General features: G+C 50.2%; 2 pseudogenes; both read right to left on the bottom strand.

Moving 5' to 3' along the window:
* Positions 1 to 1,463: 1,463 nt before the first annotated feature.
* On the bottom strand, positions 1,464 to 2,380 carry LOC111520156 (annotated as a pseudogene).
* A 621-nt stretch (positions 2,381 to 3,001) lies between these two features.
* LOC111520017 lies at positions 3,002 to 3,169 on the bottom strand (annotated as a pseudogene).
* Positions 3,170 to 5,655: the final 2,486 nt, after the last annotated feature.

The following is a 5,655-nucleotide window of genomic DNA, read 5'->3' as shown; positions in this document are numbered from 1 at the left end:
GGTGATCCGCCCGTCTCGGCCTCCCAAAGTGCTGGGATTACAGGCTTGAGCCACCGCGCCCGGGCTTTTTAAAATTTTTTTTAAAATTTTATTTATTATTATTATTTTTTAGAGAGGGGGTCTTACTATGTTGCCCAGGTGTCCAACTTCTGGGCTCAAATGATCCTCCTTCCCCAGCCTCCCAAGTACCTGGGAGCACAGGTGCACACCATCACATCTGGCTAATTTTAAATTTTTTTGTAGAGATGGGGGGGGGGTCTCATTATGTTACCCAGGCTGGTCTCGAACTCCTGGCCTCAAGCGATCTTCTGGCCTCAGCCTCCCGAAGTGCTGGGACTACAGGCCTGAACCGCCTCGCCTGGTCTCTACCTATTCCTTCATTTAGCTGTTTGTTGCCTGTCTTCTGGAGAAAGTGAGCTCCATGGCGGCAGGGACATTCTAATTCCCATTTCACAGATCGGGAAACTAGAAGGAGGCCCGGTACACAGTAGGTTCTCATGATTTCAGGTTTGTTGAATTAATATGCATGCCCGTTTGTCTCAAGCGGCAGGGAGTGCGCCGCACCGCCCCCTGGTGGAGAGTGGGAAACGTGTCCGCCGGCGTGATTATCAAATTTCCTGGGAGACCTTCAAGTCCGCCCTTACCCTGTGCGTACTAATGGTAGCATTTAACTCCATTCCACAAATAAACACAAAGTATTTTTTATGATTATTTTTGGACTTGTAGAATTTATTTTTTGATTTATTGAGACCATTGTTTAAGCTGTAGCATAGGTTACACACTTCTCTATTCTCTAAAGCTCCCAAGTTCTTTTTTTTTTTTTTTTTTTTAGGAACAAGGTCTCCCTCGTTGCTCAGGCTGGCATGATCAGAGCTCATTGCAGCCTTGAACTCCTGAAGCTCCCAGACTCTTTTTTCTTTTTCTTTTTCTTTCTTTCTTTCTTTTTTTTTTTTTTTTTTTTTTTGAGATGGAGTCTCGCTTTGACGCCCAGGCTGGAGTACAGTGGTGTGATCTTGGCTCACTGCAACCTCCGCCTCCCAAGTTCAATTCTCTGCCTCAGCCTCCTGAGTAGTTGGGATGACAGACCCCCACCACCATGCCCGGCTAATTTTTTTGTATTTTCACTAGAGACGGGTGGTCTTGAACTCTTGACCTCATGATCCATCCGCCTCAGCCTCCCAATGTGCTGGGATTACATGCGTGAGCCACCGCACCTGGCCCCCCCCCCTTTTTTTTTTGAGACAGAGTCTGGCTTTGTCCCCCAGGCTGGAGTGCGATCTCTGCTCCCTGCAACATCTGCCTCCCGGTTTCAGCGATTCTCCTGCCTCAGTCTCCCGAGTAGCTGGGATTACAGGCGCATGCCACCATGACCGGCTAATTTTTATTTTTTTAAGGCTTGTTTTATTTTAATGGCTGATCTATGTAATCACGGAGGCCAGTATATACAGACAAACGGGGAGCTTTTATTTCTTGGTCTCTTCCTCCTCGGACAAAGTGTTGATGATCTCCTCCTTCTTGGCCTGGAGGCGCTCTTCACGGAGCTTGCGTGCTTCCTTGGTCTTAGGCCTGCGGGCCTCAGCCTGGTCAGCCAGGAGCTTCTTGCGGGCCTTGTCTGCCTTCAGCTCATGGATGTTCCATGAGAATACGCTTGTTTTTGAACACATTCCCCTTCACCTTCAGGTACAGGCTGTGATACATGTGGCGATCAATCTTCTTAGACTCATGGTATCTTCTGAGCAGCAGGCGCAGAATCCTCATTCTCCTCATCCACTTGACCTTCTCTGGCATTCGGGCATTGGGTGTACCCTTCCGCTTACCTATGCCCATGTGCCTGCCCTTCCGGCGGGCCAAGGTATTTTTCTGGCATCGCGCCCGGGAATGGACCGTCACAGGCTTGCGGATGATCAGCCCATCTTTGATCAGCTTTTGGATCTGCTGAGGAGAGTTGGTATTGGTGATTTCATTGGTCTCACTGGGGTCTAACCACACCTTCTTTTTTTTTTTTTTCTTTTTTTTGAGACGGAGTCTCACTCTGTCGCCCAGGCTGGAGTGCAGTGGCCGGATCTCAGCTCACTGCAAGCTCCGCCTCCCGGGTTCACGCCATTCTCCTGCCTCAGCCTCCCGAGTAGCTGGGACTACAGGCGCCCGCCATCTCGCCCGGCCAGTTTTTTTGTATTTTTTAGTAGAGACGGGGTTTCACCGTGTTAGCCAGGATGAGCTCGATCTCCTGACCTCGTGATCTGCCCGTCTCGGCCTCCCAAAGTGCTGGGATTACAGGCTTGAGCCACCGCGCCTGGCCTAACCAGACCTTCTTCTTGCCACAGCAGAGGACACTAGAGGTGAGCCTCTTCTGAAGCCTGAGCATACTCATGGCTGCCACCGCAGCAGCCCCGGCTAATTTTTGTATTTTTAGTAGAGACAGGGTTTCATCATGTTGGCCAGGCTGGTCTAGAACTCGTGACCTCAGGTGACCCACACCTGCCTCGGCCTCCCAAAGTGCTGGGATGACAGGCGTGAGCCACCACGCCTGGCCTATTTTGTTTATTTTTTTTTAAAAGCCGGATTCCTGTTGCATTGCCCAGGCTGGAGTGCAGTGGCGCTATCTCGGCTCACTGCAACCTCCAACTCCCAGCTTCAAGCGATTCTCCTGCTTCAGTCTCTCAAGTAGCTGGGACTACAGGCGTCTGCCACCACGCCCGGCTAATTTTTTTTTTTTTTTTTTTGTATTTTTACTAAAGACGGCGTTACACTGTGTTAGCCAGGATGGTCTTGATCTTCTGACCTCTTGATCTGCGCACATCGCCTTCCAAAGTGCTGGGATTACAGGCGTGAGCCACCGTGCCTGGCCGAAAGTGGGTACTTTCATATGATATCTTATTTTTAATTCCTTCTCTGGCAATTCTTTCCTGGATTCTTTGCATAATTATACCTACAAGGAAACCAGCATCCCAAAGTCACCAAGATAAATCCTCCTACTCCAACATCACATGATCTTCTAATTCTAGTTTTTTTTAGTTAACAAAAAATGTCCAAAGCCAGCCACAACATATCCTAATGAACCATACAATACTGAATCCCAGGCGGAGGGAATATTTTCAACATCGAAAATTCCTAGAAGCTTAAAGGGCTTCCCCTTTGAGGGCTCACCATGCTCCGGCGCCACGGCCATGGGGGACCACTCTGTCCCTCCACCCGCCCTGTATCTCGGCTGTCGGAGCAGAAGCTGGTCTCGAACTCTTGACCTCAGGTGATCTGCCGGTGTCGGCCTCCCAAAGTGTTGGGATTATGGGTGTGAGCCACGGCACCCAGCGTTTTTTTTTTTGTTTGTTTTTTTTTTTTTTTTTGAGACGGAGTCTCAACTCTGACCCCCAGGCTGGAGTGCAGTGGCGAGATTTCGGCTCACTGCAAGCTCGCCTTCCGGGTTCAGGCCATTTTCCTGCCTCAGCCTCTGAAGTAGCTGGGACTACAGGCGCCCGCCACCACGCCCCGCTAAGTTTTTGTATTTTTAATAGAGACAGGGTTTCACCGTGTTAGCCAGGATAGTCTCCTGACCTGGTGATCCGCCCTCCTCGGCCTCCCAAAGTACTGGGATTACAGGCATGAGCCACTGCACGCGGCCTTTTTTTTTTTTTTTTTAATAGAGATGGGGATGGGAGGGGTCTCACTATTATGCCCCAGGCTGGTCACAAACTTCTGGGCTCAAGTGATCTACCCTCCTTGTCCTCCCAAAGTTCTGGGATTACAGGAGCCACCGCGCCCGGCCCCTCCCAAACTCTTAAGTGCAGAACTCCATGCAACCAGCACCTAGGTGGAGAAACAGAAAGTTCTTAGCCCCATTTCCTGATCCTGCTTACCCTAATCATCCTCAGGGTAATCATTATCCTGAATTCTAACACCAGAGATTAGTTTTGCTTGTTCTAGAATTTCATATAAATGGACCATGAAATACATTCTCTTTGGTGTCTGTATGATTTTTGTTATGCAGCCTAATGTTTGCAAGATTCATCATGTTCTTGTTTACTTTTACTTCTTTTTTCTTTCTTTCTTTCTTCCCCTCATCCCCCACCCCTGCCTCCCCCACAGAGCCTGGCTCTGTTGCCCAGGCTGGAGTGGCAGTGGTGCCATCTTGGCTTCTTGCAACCTCTGCCTCCTGAGTTCAAGTGATTCTTGAGACCCAGCCTCCCGAGTAGCTGGGATTACAGCCCCAGTGCCACCAGGCCCGGCTAATTTTTGTATTTTTAGTAGAGACGGGGTTTCACCATGTTGGCCAGGCTGGTCTCAAATTCCCTACCTTAGGCGACCCACCCGCCTCAGCTGCCCAAAGTGCTGGGATTACAAGCGTGAGCCACTGTGCCCAGCCATGACTGACTGACTGACTTCCTTCCTTCCTCCCTCCTTCTCTCTCTCTCTCTCTCTCCCCCTCCCTCCTTCCCTCCCTCTCTTCCTTCCTTCCTTCTTTCCTTTCAAGACCGGGGTCTCACTTTGTTGTTGCCCAGTCTGGCGTTGAACTCCTGGCCTCTAGTGATCCTCCCACCTTGGCCTCCCCTGTAGTGGTGCACCACTGCTCCCTGCTGATTGGTCACTTTCACTGTTGCAGAGTATTTCACTGTGTAAAGGCCGGATCATAACTCACTGCAATCTTGACCTCCTGGGCTCGAGCAATCCTTCTGCCTCAGCCTCCCGAGTAGCTAGGACCATGTGCCACCATGTCTGGCTAATTTTATTTTGTTTTATTATTATTACTTTTTAACATATGCTGACTTTAGTTATTTATTTACTTTTTTTTTCTTTTTTTTGAGATGGAGTCTCACTCTGTCGCCCAGGCTGGAGTGCAGTGGTGCGATCTCGGCTCACTGCAACCTCTGCCTCCCGGGTTCAAGCGATTCTCCTGCCTCAGCCTCCTGAGTAGCTGGGTCACAGGCATGCACCACCACGCCTGGCTAATTTTTGTTTGTTTGTTTTTTGTTTTTTAAGTTTGAGCCAGAGTCTCACTCTGTCGCCGAGGCTGGAGTGCAGTGGCATTGTGTTGGTTCACTGCAACCTCCGCCTCCTGGGTTCAAGCAATTCTTCTGCCTCAGCCTCCTGAGTAGCTGGGACTACAGGCGTCCAACCACCATGCCCGGCTAGTTTTTTTTTTTTTTTTTCTCTTGAGATGGAGTCTCACTCTGTCACCCAGGCTGGAGTGCAGTGGTGCAATCTTGGCTTACTGAAATCTCCACCTCCCGGTTCACGCCATTCTCCTACTTCAGCCTCCCTAGTAGCTGGAACTACAAGTGCCCGCCACCACACCCAGCTAATTTTTTTTTTTTTTTTTTGAGGCGGAGTCTTGCTCTGTCGCCCGGACTGGAGTGCAGTGGGCAGATCTCAGCTCACTGCAAGCTCCGCCTCCCGGGTTTACTCCACTCTCCTGCCTCAGCCTCCCGAGTAGCTGAGACTACAGGCGCCCGCCACCTCGCCCAGCTAGTTTTTGTATTTTTAGTAGAGACGGGGTTTCACCGTGTTAGCCAGGATGGTCTCGATCTCCTGACCTCGTGATCCGCCCGTCTCGGCCTCCCAAAGTGCTGGGATTACAGGCTTGAGCCACCGCACCCGGCCTCCAGCTAATTTTTTTTAACATTTTTAGTAGAGACGGGGTTTCACCATTTTGGCCAGGCT

The sequence above is a fragment of the Piliocolobus tephrosceles genome, chromosome 21 (genome assembly GCF_002776525.5).
Source record: "Piliocolobus tephrosceles isolate RC106 chromosome 21, ASM277652v3, whole genome shotgun sequence".
NCBI lineage: Eukaryota > Metazoa > Chordata > Mammalia > Primates > Cercopithecidae > Piliocolobus > Piliocolobus tephrosceles.
The sequence above is the reverse complement of the archived record's forward strand: the minus strand, read 5'-3'. Positions and strand labels throughout refer to the sequence as shown.